We start from the raw sequence: 17,103 nt of genomic DNA on the forward strand, positions 1-17,103 counted from the left end.
GAGGGGGAGTGGCTTTTGTGAGTTTATTCATCAGCTGAAGCATAGCAGAAATGTTTGATTAAGAAAACAATAATTATTTAGACGGTACAGGGTATTAAAAACCACACGCTAAAAGTAATTATAAACATATCCTATAAAACTAATACACATATTATTATTAAAATATGTCAATACAAATTCACACTCTATTATTAATACAATAGTTAATACATTACTTTGGACGTTGTTTAATATAACTATCAAGACGTTCAATTATTTGTTTCATTATTGGACGACTACTGGGATCTTCTTTAATACAAGACAATATCAAATAATGAAGAGGTGGAGACTTTGAACGAACTTGTTGAAGCATATCTTGGAAAACAGAAGGGTCTGGAAAACGACAAGTCATAACTTCACAGTAGGAGAGAACACCATAGCTAAAGACATCTATCTTAGTAGTCTGAGCTTTCTGGACTCTAAATATACTTGGTACAGACTCAGGAGCACTATACACTAGAGCACCTGCAGCTTGAGTAACTGCATAGCGAGCTTTATTAGCAGAACCAAAGTCAGAGATCTTAGTCTTCCATTTATGAGGACCTTTAAATTCTAGGAGGACATTGGCACTACTCACACTCACGATGTATAATAGGATCAGGTAGACAATGTAAGTAGTTTAGACCTACTGCTACATCTCGCATTATAGTCAACATGACAGGTTCACAGGATGGATCAGGGATGAGTTGTTTGGTCTCATAAACTTACGTCAATGATGTATCCATTATCTCATAATAATCATAGGATTACCAGATGGATCATCTAATACAGCACCAATAAACTGGAGAAGATTAGGATGACGTAACTGAGCCATTGTATTGATCTCACGATGTAATAACTCATCATTAATCTTGACTCTTTATAATTTGATACATCTGTTTCACAGCTACTCTTTGCGTCTCTCTAAATATACCAGCCCATATCACACCCCCAACCACCTCTTCCTAGCTCTTCTTTAGTAAGAGTGACCTCACTATGACTCACTTTCCATAAACTATGTTCTAGTTGTCTTTTCAGTTGCATATTTTTTCCATTCTTAATTGAGCTACCTCATCTACATGACCTTCTAGTTCTGATTCAAGCTGTTCTTTCTCTTGTTGGAGTTGAGTGCATGAGGTTTGTAGATCCATGATCTCTCTCTGAAGATGTTGTCCTCTCTCTCCTGAACATTGCTCTAATCATTTTCAAGCTCTCTCTCTTGTTGAATCAACTGTTCTCTGAGACTTTGTACTAATTTAGAATCATCTGCTATAGGGCGGAGCTCTCCTGTAATATAATTTATATCATAGTTCAATTATTAAGAACTATACAATATAGTTATATCACAATATACTAACTGTTGAGTATATAATAATTAAAATAAATAAAGAAACTTACTAAATACAAATTCTGACTTGATCTTTGTAGTGTTTGCGTATACTTCAGCCACAACCCCAATAAGGTCTATCAGTAGGTAGTCCAGTCCATCCAACACACTGGAACTTCCCATCAATATAACAATGTAGTGTCTCCACTTGATGTGACACTACATCCTACTGATTGACCTACTAATAAATCATTGAGATTGAAAGTTAGCTGTCTCTTTTGATCAGAATTGTAAACTGTATTAACTGATAGTATCCAATAATTGGAACTGGAATAAAAAATCTTAGAGAATCTTCTGGCATGTCTATGTCATCAGGACACTCAGTAGTCAGTCCAATACGCTGAAGATAACAAACAATATATATATTATAGATAATATACTACATTTCTATATTATGTAAGTTTTAAACATAGAAGTTATAATACTCACAAAGTGATCCAACATATGGTCGTTGTCTTTAGAAGGTGTATGTTTTTCAATTCGTTCACTTGAAACAAGTCTCCAGTAGCAATAGGTTGTTTCAGTGAACACAATACTATAGCTCCAACCTCTCACTCGATGTGCTACTGTTCCTTTCTGAAGTAGATGGATATTAGGGCCATGATTTTGAAAATGAAAGACCAACCCTACCAGCCATTATAAGATGAGCCACACCCTTAATTAATAGGAAGTGTAGTTCAATTTAGAAGCTCATCAAGTCAATGACATAGCAGATACAGTAGAGTGGATCAGTAATCTACTCCATGATATACTAGATATCGTCAGATCATTTCACAGTTGAGTTCTTAGTAGGACTAGCAAAGAAGACATCTTCACCTGATGTCTTTTTCTCTCAACTCCAAGACACAGGCACCATTATTATTATGTCTCCTGTCACGATATTTTGCCAAGAGAGTAACTTACTTTATAGAAAACTGGTAGACTACACCTCCTACTTTATATACTGAATAAGAGGGAGTGGCGTTTGTGAGTTTATTCATCTACAATAACTGACATCACTGGTAGTACCTGAAGCATGCATAGCAGGAATATTGAATGTAAGAAGTATATATGTGACCTGATTTGCAAAAAGGGACCACTTCTGTCAAAACATTTGTGATCTGATTTGTGAAAAATCTCTGTTTAAACATTTTAAAAAAACAGTTTTGCATACATATATAATAGTTATAGTCTACATATATAATAACTATACAAAACTGAGATGTTTTAATAGTGTGTTTGTTCACACAAATCAGGTCACAAATGTTTTGAATGAAGTGGTCCCTTTTTTCAAAACAGGTCACATATCCTATAATAATAATAATTGACCAATAATAAATTGTGTCATTAATTCATTATAGCTAAAGCCAAAACATTGAAAAGAATACTAATAAAAAAATAGCAAAAACACTAAAGTAATTATAAAAATATCATATAAAACTAATACACATATTATATTATTAAAATATGTCTAATACTATTACACACTCTATCATTACTACAATAGTCAGTAGATTATTTTGGATGTTGTTTAATATAACTATCAAGATGTTCAATTACTTGTTTCATTATTGGACGACTACTGGATCTTCTTTAATACAAGAGAATATCAAATCATAAAGAGATGGAGATCTTGAATGAACTTGTTGTAACATCTCTTGGAAAATGGAAGGTTTTTGAAAACGACAAGTCATAACTTCACAGAGGAGAACACCATAGCTAAAGACATCTATCTTAGTAGTCTGAGCTTTCTGGACTCTAACAATACTTGGTACAGACTCAGGAGCGCTATACAATAGAGAACCTGCAGCTTGAGTAAACTGCATAACGAGCTTTATTCGCAGAGCCAAGTCAGAGATCTTAGTCTTCCATTTATTAGGACCTTTACATTCTAGGAGGACATTGGCACTACTCACGTCACGATGTATAATAGGATCAGGTAGACAATGTAAGTAGTTTAGACCTACTGCTACATCTCGCATTATAGTCAACATGAAGGTTCACAGGTTGGATGAGGGATGAGTTGTTTGGTCTCATAAGCATTACGTAATGATGTATCCATTATCTCAGTTAATAATCATAGGATTACCAGATGGATCATCTAATACAGCACCAATAAACTGGAGAAGATTAGGATGACGTAACTGAGCCATTGTATTGATCTCACGATGTAATAACTCAAGAGTGTCTTCATTAATGATGAGTTCATGCATCTGCTTCACAGCTACTCTCTGTTTCTCTAAAGATACCAATCCATATAGCACCCCAAGCTCCTTTACCTAACTTCTCTTTAGTAAGAGTGACATCTTTATGACTCACTTCCCATGAACTGTGGTCATGTTGTCCTTTTGTTCCAATGTTAGACGAGTTATTTGACCTTGTAGTTCAGACTCCAACTGATCTTTATCTCTTTGGAGTTGCGTGTAAGAGGCTTGGAGATCATTGACCTCTCTTTGAAGATGTTGTTTCTCTTCCTCTAGTTGTTCCTTCTCCCTCTTGAACTTAGCTTCAAAGTCTCTCTCTTGTAGTGTTAATTGTTCTTTGAGACTTTGTACTAGTTTGGAATCGTCTGGTTTTAGGATGGGCTCTCCTGTAATTAATAGATATATATTGGACATAGTTCAAATTGAAGCATAATACAATGTAATCATATTATGGAATCATATTCATAACAAATCACAATATACTGAAATGATTAGTATATAAATATTATAATAATTAATGAACTTACTAAATACAAATTCTGACTTGATCTTTTTAACTGGTCCGTATACATCAGCCACACCCCAATATGGTCTATGAGTAGGTAGTCCAGTCCATCCACACACTGGAACTTCCCATCAATAACAATGTAGTTCTCCATTTGATGTTACACTACATCCTACTGATTGACCTACTAATAAAATCATTTAAGATTGAAAGTTAGCTGTTTCTTTTGATTAGAAAAGTAAACTGTATTAGAATATAATATCCAGTACTTGGAACTGGAAACAAAATCCTGCAGTATCTTCTGGTATCTTTATGTCATCTGGACATTCAATAGTCAGTCCAATACTCTGAAGATAGCAAATAATACAATATATTATAGATAATATGTTATATTATACTCTAATTATAATATTATGTTAATTTAACACTAAAGTTATAATACTCACAAGTGATCCAGACCATCCTCTCTTTCTCAATCAGTTTAACTTGAAACATGTCTCCAATAACAATGAGGTTGTTTAGTGAAGACTATACCATTATTAAAACCCTTCACACGATGTGCTACTGTTCTTTCCTCAAGGAGATAGATGTTTAGATCCATGATCATGATGAAAGGTACCTAATTTGCCAGCCATTTAAGAGATGAGCCACACCTTACTTTATAGTATGATATACTAGGTCTCTCAGATTATTATACAGCTGAGGTCTTAGTAGGATAGCTAGGAAGACCTCCTCAACAGATGCCTTTTTCTCTCAACTCAAGACACAGGAACCATTAATATCAGTGATGTCAGGGTTTTTGTCAGTAGAGAGTAGTAGACTACACATCCACTTCCTATTAGTGGGTTGTTGTGAGTTTATTCATATACAATAATTCTGACATCACTATTAGTACCTGAAGCATAGCAGGAATGTTTTAATGTAAGAAGTATATTATATTATAATATAAGTGACAGATAATAAATTGTGTCATTAAATTATTATCGCTAATCAAATAGGAATAGTAAATAAAAACACACATTGCAAAAGCACTAAAAGTAATTATAAACATATCATATAAAACTAATACACATAATCAGTATTAAAATATGTCAAATACTATTACACACTCTATCATATTACTACAATAGTTAATATATTATTTTGGATGTTGTTTAATTAACTATCAAGACGTTCAATTAATTACTTGTTTTCATTATTGGACGACTACTGGGATCTTCTTTAATACAAGAGAATATCAAATCATAAAGAGATGGAGATCTTGAATGAACTTGTTGTAACAGTTCTTGGAAAATAGAAGGGTCTGGAAAACGACAAGTCATAACTTCACAGAGGAGAACACCATAGCTAAAGACATCTATCTTAGTAGTCTGGCTTTCTGGACTCTAAATATACTTGGGTCAGACTCAGGAGCACTATACACTAGATGCACCTGCAGCTTGAGTGACTGCATAGCGAGCTTTATTAGCAGAACCAAAGTCAGAGATTTAGTCTTCCATTTATGAGGACCTTTAGATTCTAAGAGGACATTGGCACTACTCACGTCACGATGTATAATAGGATCAGGTAAACATGTAAGTAGTTTAGACCTACTGCTACATCACGTATTATAGTTAACATGACAGGTTCACAGGATGGATGAGGGATGAGTTGTTTGGTCTCATCAAAGCATTACGTAATGAGATATCCATAATCTCAGTAATAATCATAGGATTACCAGATGGATCATCTAAGTACAGCACAATAAACTGGAGGAGATTAGGATGACGTAACTGAGCCATTGTATTGGGGGGATCCTTTTTTTTTTTTTTTTTTTTTTTTTTTTTTCACGATGTAATAACTCAAGAGTGGTCTTCATTAATGATGAGTTCATGCATCTGCTTACAGCTACTCTGTTCTCTAAAGATACCCAATCCATATACACCCCAAGCTCCTTTACCTAACTTCTCTTTAGTAAGAAGTGACCTCTTTATGACTAACTTTCCATGAACTGTGGTCATGTTGTCCTTTTTGTTTAATATTAGACGAGTTATTTGACCTTGTAGTTCAGACTCAACTGATCTTTATCTTTTTGGAGTTGAGTGTAAGAGGCTTGTAGATCAGTGACCTCTCTTTGAAGATGGTTGTTTTTCTTCCTCTAGTAGTTCTTTCTCCATCAGTAACTTAGTCCTCTCATTTGAAACTCCTTATCTTGTTGTGTTAACTGTGCTCTAAGACTTTTGTAACTATTTGGATTCATCTGTTTGTAGGGTAGGGCTCTCCTGAAATTAATAGATATAATTATATTGGTCATAACTTAATTTTAGGCTGTACTATACAATGTAATCATATTATGGAATGATATCACAGTGTAATTAATCACAATATACTGAAATGATGAGTATAGTCAATGAACTTACTAAATACAAATTCTGACTTGATCTTTGTAGTGTTTTGCGTATACATCAGCCCACCCCCAATATGGTCTATCATAGGTAGTCCAGTGCCATCAAACACATTTGAACTTCCCATCAATATAACAATGTAGTTCTCCATTTGATGTGACACTACATCCTACTGATTGACCTACTGATAAACTATTGAGATTGAAAGTTAGTGGTCTCATTTGATTACAATTGTAAACAGCGTTAGAATATAATATCCAATAATTTGGGACTAGAAAGATATTTCCCAATAAATTGGTGTATCTCTATGTCATCAGACATTGAGTAGTCATTCCAATATTCTGAAGATAGTAAACAATATAGATAATATACTACATTCTAATATTATGTAAGTTAAACATAGAAGTTATAATACTCACAGTGATCCAGCATATAGCCGTTGTCCTTTAGGAGGTGTATGTTTTTTCAATCCATTTCACTTGAAACCCACAAGTCTCCAATAAACAATAGGTTGTTCAGTGAATACTGATACCTAATTATTATAATAATCTTCACTCGATGTGCTACTAATCTCTCTCAAGAAGACTTAGACTAGTAACCCCCTGATTTCGATGAAAGGCAACCAACTCTACCGCCATTAGATGAGCACATCCTTTAAGTTAATTAAAAGGAGGTGTGTTGGCTCTACTGCTCGTCGTTTTTAACGACATGGCAGATACAATAGAGTGGGTTAGTGATCAACTCTACGATATATAGGTCTTTCAGATCATTATACAGCTGAGTCTTAGTAGGATTAGCAAAGAAGACCTCCTCAACTGACATCTTCCTCTCTCAACGCTCCAAGACACAGGCGCATTAACTATCAATGACTCTGTTAGGACTTTTTGCCAGTCAACTTTGGCAGAGAGTATACTATTAAGGCGACAATAGAGAAAACCAGCTCGAGCAAAAGAGAGAGGGAAGCTATTTTACAAACCAAAGAACAAAGAGTTATCAGTTCTTACTAGAAACCGAAGATGATGAAGACTCAACGCAGACCAATAGAAGAACATCTATATCTGGCCGTCAAAAGGTAAGTGAGCATTAATTTAGTAACTGGCTATCTTGCACTAATTAGGAGATAAGTTCAAATAGGCGCAAAGACACTTACGTAAAGGCAAAGGCCAGTCAATGGGAGAGTAGTGACGAGAGTGAGGTAGAAGATGTTCCTTTGAGTAAGAGAGGGAAGGAGGAGAACGAGATGAGGATGAGTGGGATAAGGATTGAGAAAGAACGAGAACAAGACTTAGCTGAGAGAGATGGAGCTTTGAACGAAAGGATAAAGAAAAAAAAGATAAAGAAAAGACGAGAAAACAATCATGGAGAAATCAGATAAGAGGTATTACCATATTAGGTAATGTAATACATCCTACATGTATTACTATATTTGATTGTACAGGTAGTCATTACTATATTACATAATATTATACATGTCTTACTATTACATGTACAGATATATTACATAATATTATGCATATATTTTATATTAGGATTTGATGAGGCATTGAAGAGATTGCAAGTAGCAAGAAAAAGACAAAAAGAAGCGGTCAGTCACACAACCAACACCCATTATCACACCCACTAATTAATGTTATTAGGTTCCAGAGTTACGTAAGAAGTTCTCGTATTGATTATCTAAAACGTCGTGTTGTTGATAAAATGGAAGAACTTGGAAGATGACATACAGAGATGATGAATTTTTATTTGAAGGAATTAAGTGAGTAGGACAATGTGGTCATATATCCATTTATCGACTTTATCTTCCATTAACTATGTAGAGAACAAAGAGAGAAGAGAAAGACTTAACTTATAAAAAGAGGTTACGAGACTTAACTATAGAGCCACAAAAAAGTGTATTAATACTTCAAATAATAATTAAACTAACTACTATTATATTAGTTAATAACTACTATATATTAATTATAACTATTATTATATAATTATTAACTATTATATATTGGTTCATTGTATAGGCTAAAGACTTAGAGAAAATTCAACGTTATCACATTCCATCTGAAAGTGAGGTTGAGTAAATTGTAGTTAAGAAACTATTAATATTACAATTAAGTAACTATTATATTACAATTTAATTAACTATTATTATAGAAACCTTCTGCTCGTTATGAAGAACCTCAGAAAGAAAGAAGAGGTAGATCTTATAATCACATGATCAGTTAATAGATTGTGTCTCTAGTTAGGACCTAATGCTGGATTTAAGAAAATGGGAGGATGAACAATTAGGTATTGCTATTGTGAATTTGGAGCTAAAGATGCTAAAGAGAAGAACAAAGTAAGAATTCAATATTGTGTTTAGAATTTATGAGATTTTTCTCCCTCTCACACACACACACAGTTAAAGCAATATGATATGGTAATGGATGACCAGATATCATTTGTGTTAGCAGAGTACAGGAGCTGTAATAGAGAGAAGGAGGTATGATATGTCCACTTTTATGTCCTCTATATAGTATGATATCATTTAGGAGAAATATGTTGGACCTAGTGAAGAAAGAAGAGAAGAATGGACTTACAACAGGGTAAATGATAATAGCTGATGATATAGTTTTATTTGTCCCTCTGTTTTTAGACTAGACATGAGTTCTGCCTATTTTTCCTTATCGTGAGTCATTGTTACAAGCTATATGAAGACCATCAGGTCAGTGTGTGTGTATAAATAAACAATATATTATGTTGTCATGACAACACAAATAGACAAATGTTGTGTGTTATTTATTGTTTTATGTTTTATTATTCTAATACAATACTTATTGTATCTCTGCCTTATATAAGTGAAAAGATTCTGTAAGTTCCTCATTTCAGTGATCCCCTTTAGAAGCGTTATAGGAGTTTTCATCTTTATATTGACGGATGTTATATACTGCCTTACCATTGTGTTTATCTCTGATTTATTAGATACTTATTTATTAAGGATAGACTGGATCAGGAAAGACTACACAAATTCCACAGTATCTGTATGAAGCGTAAGTATATTTGTTTGATATATAATGGGGTCACAGCCGGGGGGCCGTTCTCATCCCTCTCTCTCTCTCACTATAGGGTTATTGTAATAACAAAAAGAGGATAGGTTGTACTCAACCACGTCGTTGGCTGCTAATGGAGTGTGGACTGCTCGAGTCTCTCAAGAGATGGGAGTCAAAATTGGCAATGAGGTACAAATGATATCATATGGGAATATGATGTCATAATGATGTAATATAGGTTGGAATAGAATCAGATTTGAGACTGTACTTCAGAGAGGACATAGTTAAAGTAAGTGGGTGTGGTTTTGATACAGTGTGATATATATTTCATTTGTATATTAGTATATGACAGATGGAATGTTACTGAGAGAGTTTCTTAGGAGAAAACCCGATTGGAAAGTGACAGGTATTATCACTTAAATGTCTCATTCATCCATTTTATTTCCTTTAGTGTTATGATTATTGATGAAGTCATGAACGTACTTCGTACATACTGATGTCTATATTGGTTTGGTCAAAGACATTGTCGCTTCAGATCAGATCTTAAATTATATATCTAGTGCTACCATGGATACTAAGAAGTTCTCAGAGGTACTCATATGAATGTCAGGGGTGATAGTCATGTGCTGTTTGCCTATATAGTTTTCTTTGATGCTGGCTCCAATATTTTCGTATTCCTGGTAGGACGATTCCCAGTGGATATACTACACTAAAGTCAGTATTTGTAATAATGGCCCCTAGGTATCATACCCTCTCTCGTCTCTATCTCTCTCTCCTCTCTCTCCTCCTGGTCAGGCTCCAGGCGGACTAATCTTGATGCAGCTGTTGTATCAGTGCTACAGATCCATCTCACTCAACTAGAGGAGATGTATTGGTAAGACTAGTAATTATATTGGAATAACTGTTGTAAGAATAAACTGGATTTGACAGGTTATTTCTAACAGGTCAGGAAGAGATTGAGAACGGCCTATGAAATGTTAAAGGTGCTAATGATACTGGAATAAATATTATTTATAATTAATATTTCATTATTTCAGGAACGTACTGCTAAGTTAGATCTCGTATTGGAGAGCTAATCTTACTACCAATCTACGCTAAAACTTACCCTCAACATGCAAGCTAAAATCTTTGAGCCAACACCACCAGGAGCTAGGAAGGTACATCCTTCCTCTTCTTCTATAAAATAGTTATATCCTGTTCATCACTATAGGTTGTATTAGCTACTAACATTGCAGAGACTCACTTACTATTGATGGTATAATCTAAAACTATTGATCCTTGGGTTCTGTAAACAGAAGTCTTACAATCCCGTACTGGTATGGAGTCTCTAGTCGTAGTACGGTTGTTCTAAAGTAATAATACTATATCTATTGTCTATAGGTTATTGTTAGGTGGTGTAGGCATCATCTAATCAACGTGCTGGTAGAGCAGGGCGGGTTGCAGCTGGTGAATGTTTTCAGACTGTTCACAGCTTGGGGGTATCATAATGAATGGAGGACAAACACATACCTGAAGGTTAGTACTCTAAAATATGCAATAGGCAAATTTATCATTTTATTATTTTTTCTATCAGGGATACAAAGAACAATCTTGGTAATGTTGTGTATTATTAGTAAAAGTCTCGGTATAAAATGATCTCATTAAATTTGACTTCTGGGACCCCCACCCCAGAGGACACTGATGTTAGCTCTTGAACAGCTGTATGCTCTAGGAGCAATAAAACCATATGGAGAAACTTACTAGGTCAGTTAGTATCTAATAATTAGTAAATGTAGACAGTAATATTGTCTTTTAGTGGACGGAGAATGGCAGATTTCAGTGGATCCTATGATGTCAAAAATGTTAATAGCTCAGAAGAAGTATTCTTTTTTCACTAGTCTATAATCTAAATTATTTAGTGCACATTCTACTCAGTCCATGTATTCTTATAAAAGGGGTTTATAGGTTTTGGTTGTAGTGCAGAGATACTAACAATGACTTCCATGTTATCTGTCAATAATGATATCGATTCTACCAGACCTAAGGTATTAACTATTAATATAAACTTATTATTAATACCTTATTTCCATTATGTTTAGGATCGTAGTGTTCATGCTGATACTGCTAGACAAAGTTTCTTTAGACCAGGGAGGGTGATCATCTCACTTTACTTAATGTCTACAATGATGTAAAGAATTACTATATTAATATAAGCAGTGTCTTGTACTCACCTCCTCTCATTATCGTATGTGTGGGGAAGCTGGTCCGCTACTTTGATTACTCTACCCAGTGGTGTTTTGTATAGCCCTTCTTACGAATCATAGGTGCCCGGGAGTATGACGTGACTGTGTCCTAGTACCCCCCCCAGTACATATGATATTGCTACTTAATGAGATATGGAGACTATCTAGTAGTATATAGTTATGATGTTGAGAATGCTATATATGACAATGAATGTGATACATGATGTGAAAACTGATCTAAATCAGATAAGTGGTATTCTTCTCAGAAAGATGTACAAAACAGTTATCAACAACTTTAATATACCTTATATACTAGACTATATTGTGATTTATTATACTCTCTCTCTCTCTTTAGGTCAATGACACGTGCTCGAGATGTTCGGGGATCAATTAGAAGGTCTTATTGAGAGAGTAGAAATTGAATTATGTAGTAATTCTGATGTTAGTAGCTATTAGAAAGGCTATAGAACTTGTTACTTTTATCATGCTGCACGAAGACTACTAAAAGGAAGGTTATAGACCTGCATAAACACCAACAAGTTGTACATATACATCCAAAAACAGTTCATTGTTGAAGAGCAACCAGATGTGGTCATTGTCTCATGCGGCATAACTAGGTTCCAAGGGGGGGGTTAAGAAGAAAAATAATGAGACAGGGTGATGTCATATGAGATTCATATACATGTAATTCTAGCTCCTTCATCCTGAACACATGTGTTAACTATATATCCCTTTACCTTACTAGGTGATAGAGATTGATAATAATGGTTGTTAGAAGATTGCCCAACCTATTACAAAAGCTAAGGACATACCAGATCACTTCAAATGAAAAATGCCTAAAACTGTTGGAGCAACTCGAGAAGACACTCGTTTTGACAACGCATTTTAAACATAACTTGGACAGTATGGATGATTCATTTGTAAATAAACCAACCCCACCCACTTTATGTTTTCAGGTAATGTGTAATAAATCATTAAAATCATTTTCTATTTCAATTTTTAACTGAATCTGGTTTGTCCTGTTTATCCAGTCTGGGGAGTCCCATGTTTTAGGTCATATTGGTGACTCAGAAAGCGTGTACCACATCCAATAGAAAAAAGATTTGAGTAAGAGAATAAGTTATGTTATCCCAAAATAGAAGTTAGCATTGGCACTTCCTGCATATAATCCATAGATACCACATAATAGGACCTTTCACTGTAGTCACTACGACCACACCCAATCTAATATATAGTAAAACGTAGATCTAGGGGGAGAAGTTGTCATTAATAGAATGGGGACCACACCACTTACATCTGAAGGTGTGGCTCCATAATGGTAATAGTGCTAGAGGGTAGTGCTATGGTCTGCTACTGTTGGATAGGATTTGAAGATTGAATTGTTGAGAGCAATGTATATATCAGGAATATGGGATAGTTGCTATAGTAACAATTGGTGTGGTTAGTAGTATGTTTAGTTTAGTTAGTTACACTTAAATCTGTATAGTGAATGGGTTATACGGCAATAATGAAAGCATTGATTTGAAAGACACAGAGGAAAGAGAGATTCGAAAATGTTCAAACATGGTCAAGTAAAAAAATACCAGAAAAGACCACATTGGGAGTAACAATCAGGAACAGAAAGATGTATTATGTGTGAGGAGAGAGGAGGGTAAACGACCTAAATAGATCTACTTACATAACTTCCTTATAGCTGTGATATAATCCCATGAGTCTGTCTTAGTAATGTGACATATGACATGATAACAACAGATCCTATTAATATATATAATATAACGTTATTATCATAGCTTACTCCACCATTCTATTATAAAATAGAAAGTTATACTATCTATTATTATAATTTACTTTTATAAGCCATTAATGAAAAAGGGGCATACTAACATAATGGGGTAAAGCGAGAAATGAACAAGCTAGACTCAAACCAAACCAATAGTGAACCCAGTTACTAATATTAGGAATCAACCACAATTATTGATCAGTAGATTTATTACCCTTTAATGCCAATCAAGTATAGTGTCTATACTCAAAATGATTTAATGATATTGTTGAATATGCACAACAAGATAGAATAGTGTATGGGTTTCAATAGAATATTAATTGACGGGGGAGCATCAATTAAATTTATTAATGTACTTACACTCCTGCTGACTATTGAGGGTAATGAGTCATTAGGAGTAATTAATAGAGGCTCACACCTTTACCAAAGCAGTGTTGTTCAGTTGATGTCTCTGTAACTATTAAGTATATTTAGTACGTGTTACTATTTATAGAGGGGACACACCACATTACCTCATTTTATGATGTGATAATCTTGTTGCTTTAGAGTAAACAAAATGCAATCATCAAATCTATAATCTACGATGCTGATCATATGAATGTCACATGACTAATAGTGTAGGGGGGATACCACAAAGAATAAACCAACTACTCAGGGACCAAATGGAATAATAGCTTTTGTCGAACAATAGTATAATGTTAATGGACTCTAAAATAGTATAGAATACATTAACAGAAATTATTTACAATACCTCATGAAAAATACCACCCTCATAAGGAGATATCCCAACTCTTTTAGAGCCACACCCTCTTTTACTAGTAAGAGATAATGAATAATTAATGAGTTACTAACTGAGGGTCATTTTCACATCTTGTCCATGAGTTTAAGGGAGTAGGGAGAGTTTCAACACGTTCACTGAACAGTCACTAGAGACCTGTGAGATAGAGCTATACGTAAGAACACTGATATGCAAACACGTGTTTCATGTTATGCCACTTTACAGTAAAAATATACGGAGATATACAAATGTCTGGGGGGCTCCTTAAAGCAGGTGCTATATCTAAAGTATAAGTTTTCATGTATCTAACTAGTATGTTCTTTTTCATGATCTTGTCATTGTCTATAGACTTCATATGGCTTACTAGATGTCCACAGTTTTTTAATCTTAAACAAAGACAAAGTATGGAGGTTGGTAACCAGCACAAGAAGGAAGAAATTCCATGGGATTGTAGAATATTCAAGGAGAGTTAGTAGTTGAAATACCTGAAAAAACATCGACTGGAGACTACGATAAGAGAGGGTTAGAACCACAGAAATTATCAGCCTGCTTAACTGTCCCGATAGTTGTCACCCTCAATTGCTGGAGATTACTGAGGTTTCACCATTACATGAAAGATGAATTACATATCTGATTAGCAGTACAACTGCAGGTGTGCGTTTAAAGGAGTATCTTAAGAGAAGAAAAAAAGGAAAGAGGATAATGACACTAAAAGTAGAAGATGTAGTCATGTTTAAATTAGATCAAGGCCGAAAAAACTCAGCAAAGTATATTATTCGTGGAAAAGTACAGTTACATTGGTCCTGTTCAAGAAAAATGAGGGAATGATTTACTTGGTAGTGAAATCATAGGTAAGTTATTATATGATTTGTGTTAGTTTTTGGAATATGATCTAAGTGTAGAGTAAATAACATCGTGGTAGAGGTAAATACTAAATGGTAGAGAGACATCACTTTCAATGGCAGTGCTAATAATAGTGTTTGCTGTAGCTATGGACAGAATTGTAAAAAAATAACAATTGTTTTCCGAACAAACAACATCAAGATACTCTCTCCAAAGGTCCCATTGTCATTTTTAGTCAACTTCAAACCTCAATCTTGGAGAATTACTAGGAAACAAGTCCAAGATAGAAGTCATTCAGGAAGGGTAGTCAGAGAAGAAAAGCAAGCAATAGTGCACTACCCACGGCCTAAAGGGATTTATGATAAACTTGCTTCAAAGCTTCAAGGAGGACACAGACAATGATCATGACAAACCTACTCCTAAACCTACAACCCTGAAGAGTATAAATTTAAAAAGGTGGTGATCGTGTTGGTATTACAATCTATTAAAGAAAGACCTATCACTGGTACTGTTAGGTGGGGGGGCCCAAAAAAATCTAAGAGCAGTTGAAGTTTCATTCGAAGTCATTGCTGTAGGAATTGAAACGTTTAGTAGTCATATAATGTATTATACAGTAGTACTTTATATATTTATCTTTTAGGATGAGGAAAATAAAAGTCCTGAAGAAAGTGTGAATTCCTGATGTGTGTTCGGGTCGGTGAACTAACTGGTAGCTATGGTCACCTATTTTTAAAGATCATTCTGAATAGTCGATCTATCTTCCTGAACAAATGGTCTTCATGCTGATAATATGCAACTACACAACAAAACAAAATGAAAATGAATATGAGGACTAATTAGCCAAAGAATATTGGTCTAACTGGGCGGAATACGTGCCTTCAAAAAAGATCTATTAGATGAAGCTAACAAGTCCATAAATCACTGACCATGAGAAAAGAAGAGGTCGTGATAAGAATTTAGACCAGGCGTGTCTTCAGATCCCTCCCCCTTAGCTGATCAGAATGAGAAGAGTCGTACAGCTGCTAAAGAGTCCCAGGAGGAGGAAAAACTACAGACAAATGAAGAATCAGTTGATCGTGGTAAAAACTGGACAACCAGTAGAATCCTAAGAGAGTTGAACTGGAGCGACAAGCTTTAAAAAGAATATAAAACAAAGAGAACAACATAGCCATCAACATGAGGACACCCCATGATTATCAGATGAATTCAGGAAGGACATTTGAAAAGAGAAGGAGGTAGAATGTTTTGTTGAAATATCCTCATCCACGTCCTCTCAGCACTCAGGAAATGGAGCCGCAGCTGAAAGGCGACAAGTATTACAACCACCTTCGACTTAACCACGATTACCAAAATTTACCCAACCTCACTCCAAGGTAAACCCAATTTCTCTGGTGTGAGCAAAGGTCTAAGCCAGTCTCCTATTTTTATACTTGATAGGTAAATCACTATATCTCCCTGCTCCAAACTAATCTTATCAAGGATCCTCCTCCTCTACTCAGATCCCAGTCAATTTGCTATAGGGATCTATGGGTATAATACCAACCAACATGGTGAACACTACGTGGTGTGGTTATGTGGATATGGGACCCTCCCTGATAGTTGATGGAGTAATAGCTGGTGTAGAACTAGTAAGTCATATAGCCTAATCCACTAGATGTTAACATGATCTATTTAGGATAATCCACTTACTGGATGCACTGAGGTAGTTGGAAGGGTAACGACATTCTTTAACTGTCCCACCTGAAAGAGCTTTCTTTTGTCCTATTACAGCTCTGAAACTAGATACAAGACTTAATATTGATCCACGGACAAGTACCAGCAACTGCAAGAGATAGACTTTACAAAATCGTAAATTAACTAGTTCATATTATCATTTATATTATCATCTTCTCTAACTACAGCATTGAAAGACTTTAGTACCACAATTTGTGGAAGAAGATACTCTTGTAACTCCTTTCGATCTCTTTACCAAATACATTGGTG

The 17,103-nt window shown here is 34.9% G+C and overlaps 1 pseudogene; it reads left to right on the top strand.

Moving 5' to 3' along the window:
* The first annotated feature begins 7,493 nt into the window (after positions 1 to 7,493).
* Positions 7,494 to 15,802, top strand: LOC121392462 (annotated as a pseudogene).
* The last annotated feature ends 1,301 nt before the right edge of the window (positions 15,803 to 17,103 follow it).

This window comes from Gigantopelta aegis, unplaced genomic scaffold (genome assembly GCF_016097555.1).
Source record: "Gigantopelta aegis isolate Gae_Host unplaced genomic scaffold, Gae_host_genome ctg3856_pilon_pilon, whole genome shotgun sequence".
NCBI classification, from domain to species: Eukaryota; Metazoa; Mollusca; class Gastropoda; order Neomphalida; family Peltospiridae; genus Gigantopelta; species Gigantopelta aegis.